This window comes from Callospermophilus lateralis, chromosome 12 (genome assembly GCF_048772815.1).
Source record: "Callospermophilus lateralis isolate mCalLat2 chromosome 12, mCalLat2.hap1, whole genome shotgun sequence".
Taxonomy (NCBI): Eukaryota; Metazoa; Chordata; class Mammalia; order Rodentia; family Sciuridae; genus Callospermophilus; species Callospermophilus lateralis.
The window spans coordinates 2811500-2827027 of NC_135316.1; positions in this window are offsets into that span (position 1 = coordinate 2811500).

Genomic DNA, 15528 nt, shown 5'->3' on the forward strand with positions numbered 1-15528 from the left:
ACCCACTAAAATTTTATTAAATGCCTTCTCTACCATAGATAATGGAAAAAAACATTATGGATGCAGGGACAAGCGAGCCAGATTCAGGTTGGCTAGCCTAGATTACTATATTTGCCCGGGGGACTATCAAAGCCACAAACAGTCATGGCTGTGTGGGGGAAAAGCCAACTTCTTCTGTAAGTCATGGGGATGTGAGCATACAGGGGCTGCCTGGTGGAACCCAAAATCCTCATCAAATTCAGTACACAGCATTGGCCATATTACCAATTAGACAATCAAAAACTATGACCCCCAGAGGGGTCTCTAATTCTCAAATTCTGTGACCTTTTTAACTTCCGCAAGTGCTCAAAAGGGGGAAATTCCCCTACCTGGAGTCCTTTTCCCTCCTTTGCTAACATCCTGTACTATGCTTCTCCAATAGTTCCTCACCCTCAGCCTTCTGCTCTGGACTCTCTGCTGTCACTCCCACCTCAGCAACCTGATTTCTCCCCTCCAATTACTAGATCAAAAAACCAAACCTCCGCCGGTTCTCAGACCATTGCCCCCTTGCTGAGGTAGCAGGTACTGAGGTACCCTTTCACCCACTCACTCCTCTCTTCTCCTGTCAGTGCCTGCACTGGATCCCACCAGGTCCTCTAACAAGCTAACCCAAAGCTCAAACCAGCTGAGAAGGGCCCTCAGACCCCTATCCTAGATGTAATGAAAATGGCCTTTAAAGTTGCTTTGTCATCACTGAAAACAGGTTACTAAGAATTTAAAGTCCCTCACAGGCTTTGTGGGATACTCACTCCCATCTTCCCCTTTGCTCTACCTGTACTACTGCTCAAGTTTTTGTTGATAGGAAAATCCCAAACCCCTTTCCCATTATTCTTTTACATCTCTCCTTCCTCATTCTCAGATCCTATGGAACTTCTCTCAGCCTCACCTTCCTTGTCTTCCCCCTCTGTACCAGGTCCACAGAAATGTCTTCAATGACCTTCTCCAGAAGTCTTCACCAAGGCTTACTTTAGGTCTTTCAGAAAAAGAGTCCCTCTGAAAGAATTCAATGGGGATAAACTTCCACTTTTCATGTTGGCCTGTTCTACTTGGCCACTGGTTGGAAAAATCACCACTCCTAAGCTAGAAACCGACTTACTCTTTTTTTACAAAATATGTGAACAATACCTCAGGCCTTGAGCTGGTTCGTCACAGAGATGGCTACATTTCTAAGATAAAAAACTTACCAACTGTGTTCCATGGTGACAGCTGGCAGGGAGAAAAGAAAGAGACAAAAAAGCTGTCCCTTTCCAAAGTGTCCTTGAAAAGTTAACTTACCCAGAACAGAGGAAAAAAAAAAACAGAAACAAAAACTGCTTTTTGTGAACTTCTGGAGACTGTGGACTTCTGAGCCCCTTCCCTCACATGTTGGGTACAAATTCTAAAACTACCCAAAATTTGGGTTCAGGGGCTTAATTGTTTAAAACAGAAGCAATGCCCTCTAAATCCGAATGCAACCAAATAAGACTGTTTTCTTGTCTTTGGTGCTATCTTAGTTGCCTCGCCTTGTCCGTCCCTACAACAGAATAATTCTATACACTTAAAAATTATTTATCTTTTCATCAAATGGTCAACAGATGTGATTAATTATGTAATGATGCAGATGTTTTCCAGAGTGCTCTATCATGACGCAGGATCATTTAAAGATTAAATAGGGGGGCATACAACCCGGTTCCACCGGGAACCTGTATCCCTCACTTTAGCCATTCTATTCGGAATAATAGTTGCTGAATGGGTGGGCACAGGAACAACTGCTCTAGTTCATGGGACACAACAAAGACACAATTAGAAGCAGAAATAGACCAAAGCTTAAAGACATTAAAGACCTCCATCACAGTTTTACAGGAATCTTTAACCTCTCTCTCTCTGAAGTTGTTTTACAGAACAGGCGAGTGTTGGACCTCCTCTTGATGAGCGAAGGGGACCTTTGTGCTTGCATTGAGGGAAGAATGTTGTGTTTATGCTGACAATACTGGAGTTGTGAAAGAATCTATGAGTAAATTAAGAAAACGACTTGAATAGCATCAAAGAGGGACAGTGGCCCAAAAAGGGTGGTTTGAGTCTTGGTTCACACAGTCCACCTGGTTAACTACGCTTTTATCTGCCCTGGCCGGTCCATTAATAATCCTCATATTATTGCTAACTGTAGAACCCTGTTTGCTCAACCGTGTAGTTTCCTTTCCAACCCAAATCAAACCTGTTATTAACCCTAACCATACAATGTTCTCTCAATCTAATTTTACAGAAGAGCAGAGACAGAGTTGGTCTTACAATACAGGAATGTAGGGGATCTTCCAACTGCGGAGAAACTCAAAAGTCCATGCAAAAATGATCCCTGGAGAAGTTGTAAGCAGCTATGAAGGAACTGAGAGAGCAAAAGTCATCTCCCATTGCAAACTACCTGGTCAGCATGAAGGGATGTGTCTGAATCAGCCTCTCTCTTCTTTATGTAGACCTGAAGGACCAAACCAGGCCTGTGTGGAGAGCTGGTCCCAGTTACCAATGGTTTGTATAACATTATAACTTGTGAAACTGTCACAGGAATTAGGGGCAGCCTCCATCTCATGGGAACCTTGGAAGCAATTGTTAGGACAACGTGGTTTCCAAGGCAGTGACCTCATTCAGTTCCTGAAGGAAGTGACCTCACCTCACTTTCTTGGTGATGGAATTCTCTGAACTTGGAATCCAGGAAGCCAGGCACCCAGAGCCAGTCCCAGTCCCAGTCCCAGTGGTTGAACTTATTTTGATTTAACAAGGACAGACTCAGTCTTTCTTAGGACCTACTGATGTGAGGATGGCCAAATGCAAGGAAAGCTCTGAAGAGGTGCCTTTCCTGAGAAAGCAGGTAGTGGCTCACCACTGGCTCCTGACAACTTCACAGAGTTGGCCAAGGAGACCAGATCTGAGACAGAACAGGCCATTTCTGGGGAACATAGTATGGTCTACCAGTCAGAGGACACTCCAGATAGTCACAGACCTACATGGGGGAAGGAGTTGCCTTTGTGCTGTGGGTGTGGGTTTGTGGTTTTGTCTCATGTTCTGAGAATAGGTATGAATAGAGGTTTGTTTGGTTTGCAGTGAACTATTTTTAGTAAGTCGTTTGACAAGGCGAGTGTTTCTGTGTCTGTGTATCCAACTGTGTCTGTGGTTGTAGACATTAGAGAAGAGAATGCATCAATGGAAGTGTCCTTTCTAGCAGAAACCTTCCCAGCATTCATCCTGCACTATTTATAAATGGACTGCAGCTTGCCTTATTGATGGGCAGCACCTGCTATCTTACTAAGTTCCCGTTTTCTTCCTGAATTCTGGCCACTCTCCAAAATAGGCTCATGGTTTTGTGTTTAAGATATATACAACCTCTAAGCTCTGTGACATGAGCATGTACTGGATAGCTGAAGGTATTGAGAAGCATCTCAGAAAACTCAGATATCAGTGTGACCAGGAAAGTCTCAGTGGAGAAACCCTGCTTGAGGCCTTTTGTTTACATATTCTTCTGTTGCCCTGAATGTCAGGAAGGTCTTTTCTTCAGGCCACCCCTTTGTGAAGCCTAAAGAAAACAGTTTTCAAATGGAAATAAATGGGCATTACCTCTGGCTCTTTGCTTAATTGCTTTGGAAAGGATGTGTCTGAATCAGCCTCTTGGCCCTTTGTGTTGCTGTGGCTTAGATTCTCATCTCCTGATGGATCTAAAGAAAGATCCCATGTGTACATCCAAAACCAAAATGGCCAAAAGAGCAGTCCTTGTGGATGAAGTCTCTCGCCTTCCTCTGTAACTTTCCTGACCTCCATCAAGTGAGAATAGGGATCCTTTGGGTCAAATGAGTTTTTCAAAGCCCTGCAGAGGCTAGCCCATAGGTACTTGGGTTTTCTCATTACTCCAATTCACGTAAAGAATCTGAACCCCACAGTCAGTTGGCCTCAAATTGAAGAAGTGGAGCAGTACTAATGGGAAGCCTATTTGATCTCTCCTGGTTTACAAGAAGGCCACCCTGACTTTAGGCAAATTAGGTGCAAGAGAGCTTATTTTTGACAGGGTCATGGGCTGTGCCCCTCATGGAAAACTCCAGCCAGAGGTTATTATGAGTGTCTATATGGAAGAAGATGAGCGCCATGTTGGAGTGTTTTGGTTTAAATTGTGGTCTTTTGTTTGGCTGTTGGAAGAGATGAATTGGTCCACCTGTTCTTGAACTCTGGTGTGATTCCCTTAGAAACTGAGTTCTGGAACTGACCTCAGAGAAGTACTGCCATTAATAGTGTTGGGATTTTAGGAAGCCTGGCATGAGTGCTGCCCTTGGAAACTGATATCTAGGCCCAGGGGGGCTTCCCACAGAGCACTGGGTCTCTCAGCCAGGATACCACATGATTTTATTCTGAAAGACTTGGCACTTATAGTTGAGAGTCAAAAATCATATGGACCTCACATTCTAGACCTCAATGGGCCTTACTTTATGTAACTTTTTGGCCACTCTTTGGGAAGCCTTGTCTGTTAGTGTTATCCAGAGCTTTACTGAAATAAGCTTCCTCACTAGTTAATCGTTCCTGAAAGAATTGAAAACCTAAGTGCCTCCAACTTCATTTTTGAAAAATGGCTAGATAAATACCATGATTTTCTTTAAAATCCCATGACCAGGTTGCAATGTAGATTTTTGGATGTCCTGTTGCCGATCATGACTGTACCAGACAGTGCCTTGATTGACTGGGTTTATGAAAATGGGTGTAGAACAGAGATTCCAGAAAGTTGGAGCTTGCTGAGTAGTGCGCCTAGAGCAGTGATTTGCAGGTTTGTGATAAAACATCTGTGTTGTGGACATGTGTATGTGCTATTGGCTTCCAAATGTCTTGTGACTGAAATGGTGTAGTAAGCAGTCGCTTATATGTAAAGGCATCCTATTATATGGACCGGTTTCAGGGATATGTGGGATAGAAGCATTGTTGGTGCATTCTCCTGCAGACCTTGACCCACCACACGTGACAGAACTCCATTCAGCACTGTGTCCCATTTGAAATCCTTGTATTTTGTGATGCAAATACCAAACACCCAGTGCAGCAGCAAGAAACACAACAAAAAGTGGAGGATAAATAAATGGCTTCACAGTCCACACGGGGAGACACTTAGCCCCCAGTGGCCACAGTTTATCTACAATGAGAGAAATCTGATGTGCTACCTCATGTTCATTGGAAAATAAAAAACCATATCCTCCAGGTCTTTAACCAAAACAAGTCAGAGGACACTCTGGATAGTCACAGACCTACTTGGGGGAAGGAGGTGACTTTGTGTGTGTGGTTGAGGGTTTGTGGTTTTGTCTCATGTTCTGAGAATAGGTAAGAATGGCGGTTTGTTTGGTTTGGAGTGAACAGTTTCTAGTAAATCCTTTGACAAGGCGAGTGTTTCTATGTCTGTGTATCCCACTGTGTCAGTGGTTGTAGACATTAGAAAAGAGAATGCATCAAAAGATGTGTTCTGTCTAGTAGAAAGCTTCCCAGCATTCATCCTGCCCAATTTATGAATGGACTGCAGCTTGCCTTATCGATGGGCAACACCTGCTAACTTCCTAAGTTCCTGTTTTTTTCCTGAATTCTGGCCACTCTGAGAATAGGCTCATGGTTTTGTGTCCAAGATATGTACCACCTCCAAGCTCTGTGCCATTGCCATGTACTGGATACCTGAAAGGAATGGCGAGCATCTCAAGAACTCTTTAGGGCAGCAGAGCTCCCTGTTTGTGAAATGTGAATCCTGGCCCTTAGTTTGGCAAACTCCTCTACCACCTCCAAGGTTGTGAACTTCTGAGCATATTCCATTCCAGATATGTATTCACAGAGTTTCTAACACTTCTCCTCTAATTGTGTATTACATGGCGTGGAGGTAATGTCAATGCATTGTTCTGGATGAGAGTGGGAAGATTTTTTGTGTAGCACATATTTGCATACACATTGTATTCATTTTCCAATTTTCCACTTGAAATACTGAATCCCTGACACTAACCGATACCCTACTAGACTCTGAATACTAACCCTAATATGATGGAGAAAAATAACCAAAACAGAATAGAATTACAAATAGTTCAGAGGAGGCATGGTGCATAGTTGGGCTTGCCTTTTGCAATATATATGTTAGGAGTTAAAAATCTAGTCAATTTTCAATTGAGGTAGTTTTCCGTGTGTTTTTAAAGTTAACAAAATGTGAATTTCTGTGTCCCTTTCTCTGTAGCCTATTCAGCACATGTATTTGTATATGCACATGTAGAATCCTACCTGGAATCACACGTACATTGTTGTGAGGTGGCTGATATTCAGATACAAATTGTGAGAAGAGATCACTCCTCCTAAAAGGTGTTGTAACTGAAAATTCAACCTATGGGGAGCTTCCTAGTTGAACAACATGGTATATAAATCCATGTTCAGTAAAAGAAATATTTTTTGATCTGTGGACGATATATATTTCATGATAAATTTTGATTGGCATATATAATGCTACTTTTTAATGTCTCTGTGTAGGTTTTGTAAATATATATATATATATATATATATATATATATATATATACACTCTCCAGATTATTCAAAAAATGAAATATATGTGTCTTATATACACTCCCTAAATTCATTCACGTTCATGTACATTGTTTTATATTCAACTTTTCACAAGTTTATTTTCAGAAATATGCATTCCCCTGAAATACATATTTGTTTCCTAGTACTGAAAACTTACTTCACTGAATGGTGCATACAAATCCTAATATTTCTACAGTAACTGACACAGTTTAACATCAATGCAAGTAGATTCCTATGGGACATGATGTGTATTTTGATGATAATTTTTATTCAACACTGGTACATTACTATTTCTTCAATTTAATCACATCATAGTGTATATATTTCATCCACAATTTAGCAAATTTATAGGCATTTGTTTCACTTTCAATCACTTCCTGAATCAGAACACATGTATTCCTCCATATTTCTTTACTAGTCTTTTTATAAGACTTCCTTCCAAACACATTATTTTCAATTTCCATAATCACTTTTGAAGCAAACTCACACATTCTTCATGATAAACCATAACCCTAATATTACCATTAGATTTATAACTCGTTGAAATTAATGTTTGTATATCAATATAAGATTTCCTGTATTTTTTCAGATATCAATTCAATCCATTATTTAAAGTTGGAAATAGTTATATTATTTATTCACAGTATGGTTTATTCATGCATTATCTCTATATTCATAGACACAGGTTACACCTATTTGTAGTCCCAATACTAATTTATATATCTTCAAAATATTGCTCCCAGAAATGGTGGAAGAAATACTGATGTCACCTGATCTACATATACATTTTATCACAGTAATTTCCTGGACACAAAAAGCAAAGGTCACACTTATGATTGTACCAATGTAAAGGTCGTTCGAGCATCAGAGAAAGAGACCACCAAGAGACTGTCTCATGAAACAGCAAAGGGTTTATTGAGGGTCCAGCATGCTGGGGCTCAGAGCTCACTTGAATACAGCAGAGAGTCCTGAGAACAGCTTAAGCAGAGCTTATATACTTTCCTTGGAGAGGGCAGGGAGTGAAGATTATTGATGGGTCAGGGCGAGTGGGCGGTTTGTGTGCAACCGGGTGAGGGATTACATTCTGCAGTTTGGCAGTTGGGGACAGCATATTCTGGGAACAAGATAAGCAAACAATTCTCAAGATTTCAACAGTGTTTTTATAAGCATACAGAAAAACAGGAAGTGACAAATACCTATTTTATTAACCTTTCATTCCCCACTTCTTCTGGTTACTTTTAATCATAAAAGTGATCTTTGCGTCGTGTCACATTTTATGTCTCCTAGTGGGGTATAATGTTGTCTGATTACCAAAAGTTTAACTTGTCCAATTTGAGCTTGGAGAAATAAAACTACACGATGGAGCAAACAGTTTCCTACATTTAGCAACAAATGAGGATTATTAATGCACTGGCCAGGGCTGATAAAAGCGTAGTTAACCAGGGGGACTGTGTGAACGAAGACTCAAACCACCCTTTTTGGACCTCTCTCTCTTGTTGACGCTCTTCAAGTCGTCTTCTTAATTTACTCATGGATTCTTTTACAACCAGTATGGTCGGCATAAAGACAACATTCTTCCCTCAATGCAGCACAAAGGCCCACTTTTCTCATGAAGAGGAGGTCCAACCCTCGCCTATTCTGTAAAACAACTTCAGAGAGAGAGGTAAAAGATTCGAGTAAAGCTGTGATGGAGGTTTTTAATATTTTTAAGCTTTGGTCTACTACTGGTTATAATTGGGTCATTTGTTGTGTCCCATGGACTATGCCAGTGGTTCCTGTACCCACTCCTGCAGCAACTCCTATTCCTTATAGGATGGCTAAAGCGAGGGATACATGTTCCCAGCAGAACCGTGTTGTATGCCCTCCTATTTGGTCTTTAAATGATCCTGCGTCATGATAGAGCATTTTGGGAAACATCTGCACCATTACATAATTAATCACATCTGTTGACCTTTTTATGAAAGCATAAACAATGTTTAAGTATATAGAATTATACTGTTGTAGGTATGGACAAGGCAAGGCACCTAAGATAGAACGGAAGACAGGGAAACAGTCCTGTTTAGTTGCAACCTGATTTAGAAGGCATAGCTTCTGTTGTAATCAATTAATCCCCTGAACCCCAAGTTTAGGTAGTTTCAGAATTTTGTACCCAACATGTAACGGAAGGGGATCAGAAGTTCACAGTCTGCAGAAGTTCACAAAAAAAAAAAGTTTTTGTTTTTGTTTTTTTTCCTCTGTTCTGGACAAGTTACATTTTTAATGACACCTGGGATGGGGAGAGCTTTTTTCTTCTCTTTTTTTTTCTCCCTGCCAGCTGTTACCATGGAGCCCAGTTGGTACCTTCTTTATCTTAGAAATGTAGCCATCTCTGTGAAGCCCCAGCTCAAGGTCAGCGGCCTTGTTCACATATTTTGTGAAAAACTAGTAAGTGGGTGTCTAGCTTAGGAGTGCTGATTTTTCCAGCCAGTGAACAAGAAGAACAGGCAACATGAAAACAGGAAGTTTATCTACATTGAACTCTTTTATAGGGACTCTGTAGCTGAAAGTCCTAAAGTCAGCCATGGTGAGGACTTCTAGAGAAGGTCAGTAAAGACTTTTCTGTGGGCCTGGTATAGAGGGGGAAGACGGGGAAGGCTGGGGGTGAAAGCAGCTTTGTGGATATGAGTATGAGGAAGGAGAAATGTAAAAGAATAATGGTAAAGGGGTTTGGGATTTTTCTATCAACAAAAACGTGAGCAGTAGAACAGATAGAGCTGAGGGGAAGATGGGAGTGTGTTCCCAAAAAGCCTGTGAGGGACTTTAAATAATAAGTAACCTGTTTTCAGTGACGACAAACATCATTAAAGACCATTTTCATTACATCTTGGATTGGTGACTGAGGGTTCTCCTCACCTGGTTTGACATTTGGGTTAGCTGGTAAGAGACTTGGTGGACCCGTTGCGGGCACTGACAGGAGAAGAGAGGAGTGAGTCGTGGAGGGGTGCCTCAGTACCTGCTACCTCAGCAAGGAGGCAATGGTCTGAGAACTGGCGGAGATTTGGGTTCTTGATCTAGTAATTGGAGGGGAGAAATCAGGTTGCTGAGGTGGGAGTGACAGCAGAGAGTCTAGAGCAGAAGGCTGAGGGTGAGGATCTATTGGAGAAGCATAGTTCAGGATGTGAGCGAAGGAGGGAAAAGGCCTCCACATACGGGAATCTCCGTTCACCCTTTTGAGCACTTGCACAATTTAAAAAGGTCACACAGAATTTGAGGATCTAGAGACCCCTCTGGGGCCCATCGGTATTGGTTTTCTAATTGGTAATATGGCCAATGCTGTGTACTGAATTTGATGAGGAGTTTATGTTCCACCAGGCACCCCCTGTATGCTCACATCTTTATGACTTACAGAAGAAGTCAACTTTTCCCCCACATCACCATGGCTGTTTGTTTGTGGCTTTGATAGTCCCCCGGGCAAACATAGTAATCTAGGCTAGCCAACCTGAATCTGGCTCACGTGTTCCTACATCTATAATGTTTGTTTCCATTATCTATTGCACAAAAGATATTTAATCGAATATTAGTGGGGACCACTTCATCAGGGATATCCCAATAGGAAAGACCTATAGCCAGCTGACAAATATCTGGGTGGAGATATGGCCACCAGGTCCCTAAGGGGGCTGTATGCGAGATAGACCATACTTCTTGTCTAGTAGGATTTGCGATCAGCCATCGTTGCTGAACGGGCTGATGAGGGTTAGGACTACTGGTGGACAAGGGGAGAGTCTATAGCCTTATCCACATGGCAAATATGCAATTTGAAAGGGTTACCACTGTTTTCCAGTTTCCAGCCAGAGTCTGGACAGGGCTCAGGCATGAGATGAGAAGCATGGATCTAGGAAGTGATTCCGTCTACTTTTACTGCTGTAGGTGTTATAAGTAGCACCTGGTATGGTCCTTTCCAGCGGGGTTCCAGGGATGACTCCAGATGTCGTCTTATGTAGATGAAGTCTCTTACTTGATAACCATGTGGAGTCCCCTCCTCCCAAGTTGGTAGGGAGTGGCCAGCTGTTTACACATGTATAGCTGAGTTCTTTCAAGAGTTTTATGTCTGACAAGCAAGGGGGTGTTGAAGGGATTGTTAGGTCTTAGGGTTGGGGTTACGTCCCTTACTGGAGGAGGGGCCCCATTGAGAATTTCAGAGTGGGTGAGTTTGCCCAAAAAAACAGAGGGAGTATTTCTTGCATAAAACAGTGCCTAAGGCAGGAGCATAGTCTAATCCTTTATGCCGGTCTCTAAGCTTAATTTCTTTAAGGTCTCATTAATGGTTCTATTTTTTTTACCTGTCCTGAGTTCTGGGTTCTATAAGCACAATGTAACTTCCAATTAATCCCCAGGGTTCTGGCTAACCCCTGACTTACCTGGGCCATGAACGCCGTTCCATTATCAGACCCTATTACCTTAGGCAGGCCGTATCTTCGAAAAATATCTTTCAGGATATTCTTGACCACCATTTGGGCCGTTGTTTTTTATTTTGTGGGAAAGGCTTCAATCCATCCTGAAAATGTATCTACAAAGACTAGAAGATATTTAAGTCCATACCTAGCTGGCTTAATTTCAGTAAAGTCCACTTCTCAGAATTGTCCCTGTCTGGTTCCTCGTAGGTGCATTCCTACAGGAAGCTTGGAACCATAAGCATTAACCAATTGACAGACCTGACAGGCTTTTGTTACCCATTCAGATATTTCCTTTCGCTGTGAGTCAGTTAGTCGAAAACTCTGTTCTTGATCCTTCTGGAATGCCTGCAGTTTCTTTGAACCAAGGTGAATGAGTCGATGTACATTTTTAACGTAGTGTAGGGCTTTCTGTAATTGCAGGCTGGGCTCAGTGAAGTTGAGGTGTTCAGTGTCAGTGTCCTTAGATATTATCAAAAGCTTGCTGGTGCTCAGGGGTCCATTGGAATTGGGCATCCTCATTTAACTGCAGGTGTAAAGGAGCATCTAAGAACACAAACCCAGGTATCCATAACCTGCAAAAGCCAGCAGACCCAAGAAACTCTCTGAGTTGTCTCCTGTTAGATGGGGGTCGTATCTGCACAACGGTTGGTTTTCTGGGCTCAGTAAGTCATCATGTACCACCCCTAAGGGAATAGCCCAGGAAGATTACTTCTTGCTGGCAAATTTGAGCCTTTTTGGCAGAAGCTCTATACCAGCATTGCGCAAGCTCGCATAATAGTGCTTGGGTCACAGACTCACAGTGTACCTTGGTGTTGGCTGCCAGTAGCAGGGCATCCACATATTGAAGCAGGGTGACTTCGGGGTGCATAGTTCTGAAGCTGTTGATATCTCTGTGGAGGACTTCATCAAAGAGAGTGTGGGGGGGTTGAACCTCTGTGGGAGTCTAATCCAAGTTAGTTGACCAGAAGTTCCAGTTTCTGGGTCTACCCACTGGAAAGCAAACAGCAACTGACTATCTTTATGCAGAGGCAAGCAAAAGAAAGCATCTTCTAAGTCCAGAACAGTATACAATTTTCACTCAGCAATAGCAAAGGGTTTATTGGGGTTCCAGCATGCTGGGGCTCAGAGCTCACTTGAATAGAGAGGAGAGCCCTGAGAACAGCTTAAGCTGACCTTATATACTTTCCTTGGAGAGGGCAGGGAGGAAAATTTATTGACGGGTAAGATCTAGTGTGCAGTTTGTGTGCAAGCGGGTGAGGGAGTACATTCTGCCGTTTGACAGTTGGGGACAGCACATTCTGAGAAAAAAATTAGCTAACAGTTCTCAAGATTTCAACAGTGTTTTGTTAAACATACAGAAAAAAAGGAAGTTACAAGTACCTATTTTATTAACCTATATCAAAGCGAAATGGAAAGTGACATGGATTACTAAAAACAACCATGTCAGGGCCTTGATTGACTGGATTTCATAAAAATGGTGTAGAAGAGAGATGCCAGTAAGTTGGAGCCTGCTGTGAAGTGGGCCTAAAGCAGTGGTGTGCAGGTGTGTGATAAAACATCTGTGGTGGGGCCCATGTGAATCTGCCATTGGCTTCCAAATGGCTTGTGACTGACATGGTACAGCGAGCAGAACCTTATATGTAAAGGCATCTTGTTGTATGGAGACGTTTTGGGGCAATGTTTGAAATCAGGTTGATATCTTCAAGGGGGCAAGCTATGTGGGATAGAATCCTGGTTGGTGCATTCTCCTGCAGACCCTGACACACTACACGTGACAGAAATCCCTCCAGCACTGTGTCTAAGTTGAATTCCTTGCATTTCGTGAAGCAAATACCAAACTCCTAGGGTAGCAGCAAGAAACACCATGAAAAGTGGAGGATGACTAAATGGCTTCACACTCCACACGGGGAGACAATTAGAACCCAGTGTCCACAGTTTACATACAAAGAGAGAATTCAGCTCTACTGCCTCATGTTCATTGCAAAATAAAAAACCATTGTCTTCCAGGTCACATAGATGCAGACCCAGCATTGATGGTCTCACTAGAAAGGAAGCTAAAGCTCCTGACAACAACATATACTTCAAGTGCCCAACCTCAGAGGCAGTTTCTGAAGAAGTCTTAATACCGGCAGAGCTCCATGTTTGTGGAGAGTTTACCCTGTCACTTACTTTTGAGTATTCCTCTACCACCTCCAAGGTTTTGAACTCCTGAGCATTTTCCATTCCAAATTTGCATTCACAGATTTTGTAACTCTTCTCCTCTAATTGTGTCTTACTTTGTACGAAGGTGATGTCATTGTTCTGGATGAGAGTGGGAAGATTTTTGTGCAGCACATATTTGTATACACATCAGAAACATTTTCCAAATATCCATTCAAAATACTGAATCCCTGACACTAACTCATAAACTTCTAGACTCTGACTACTAATCCTAATATGATGGAGAAAAATAACCCAAACGGAATCGAAATACAAGCAGTTCAGAGGAGGCATGGTGTATAGTTGGACTTGCCTTTTGCATTATATAGAGTAGGAGTAATAAATCTAGTCAACTGTTTGTTGAAATAGTTCTCCTTGTGTTTTTAAAGTTAACAAATATGTGAATTTCTGTCTCCCATTGTCTGTAGCCTATTCAGCTCATGTATTTTTATATACACATATAGAATCCTACCTGGTATCACACGTACATTCTTGTGAGGTGGCTGACTTGGCAGACACAAAGTGTCAGAGGAGATCACTCCTCCTAAATGCTGTTGGAACTGAAAACTCAACCTATGGGTAAGCTTCCTATTTTAATAACATTATACATAAATCCATGTTCAGTAAAATGAAAATTTTTAATCTGTGGATGATATACATTTCATGGTGAATTTCGATTGGGATATATTTTGGTACTTTTTAATATCTGAATGTGTGTGTTTTATATATATATATATATATATATATATATATATATATATATATACTCTCAAGATTTTTCAAAATATAAAATATATGTGTCTTATATACACTCCCTAAATTTATTCATATTTATGTATGTGGATTTATAATCAACTTTTCACAAGATTACTCTCAGAAATATTCATCCACCTGAAATACATATTTGTTTCTTAGTACTGAAAACTAACTTCAGTGAATTGTGCATACAAATCCTAATATTTCTGCAGTAACTGACCCAGTTTAACATAAATGCAAGTAGATTTCTATGGGACATGATGTGTATTTTGACATTCATTTTTATTCAAATTGGTACATTAATATTTCTTCACGTTATGCATATCATAGGATATATATTTCATCCACAAGTTCACAAATATATAGGCATTTGTTTCACTTTCAATCACTTCCTCTTCAGAACACATGTATTCCTCTATGTTTCCTGACCAGTCTTTTCATGAGACTTATTTCCAAACACATTATTTTTGATTTCCATAATCACTTTTGAAGCAAAACTCACAAACTTTTCATGACAAACCATAAACCTAATATTACCATTAGATGTATAACTTGTTGGAATAAATGTATGTATAACAATATAATATTTCCTGTATATTTTCAGATATCAATTCAATCCATTATTTATTGTTGGAAGCAGTTGTATTATTTATTCACAGTATGGTCTACTCATGCATTATCTCTCTATTCATAGACACAGTATACACCTCTTTGTACCCCCTAACTAATTTATACGTCTTCAAAATATTGCTACCAGAAATGGTAAAGAAATATTCATGTCAACTGATCTAAATCTACGTTTTATCACATTAATAATCTGGGAACAAAAAGCAAATGTCACACTTATGATTGTACCAAAGCCTAAATGGAAATTGAGCATTATTACTAAAAACATACATGTCCAGGTTACCTAATGCTCTCAAATGTCAATCCTATTGGTGACTATGTATTAGTTTCTTCCTAAGATTTTATATTCAACCTCAGGCCTGTTGAAAATGTCTAATCCTATCACTCACTTCATACTTTGCCTGATTTCCTAATGTCTCTATTGATATCTGCTTTCCTACATATTTTACCCAGTTAATTATTGTGAATGACTCTTCACATGTGCTGACATTCACATTCACTCACTACCCCAAACCCTAATGCTAAAGAACTTTTGTTCCAAATCCTATACTCACTCTTCTTTCTAATCCTACCGAATATCTTCTTAATCCTACCAACTATTCCTTTTTGACTGGATGTTCTCTTCAACATTCAATCATCCAAGGTACAAGGTCCTATGCCATTGTATATCAATTAATCTGAGACATCTGTACAGAACACAATTCAAAGCTAAGTATCCCAAAAAAGGTCCCAATGCTCTTCAGGGCTTCAAATCTTACTGAGATTTCTGGTTTCATACTTATATTTCACCTATATATTCTTGTGAATATTGCAGGTTCCCAATACCATTATTCATCCCGCAGAATAATTTCTAACCCAAATAGAATATGTTTGTAACCCTAACCGTTCACTGTTCCCTCAATCTAACTTTACAGAAGAGCAGGGAC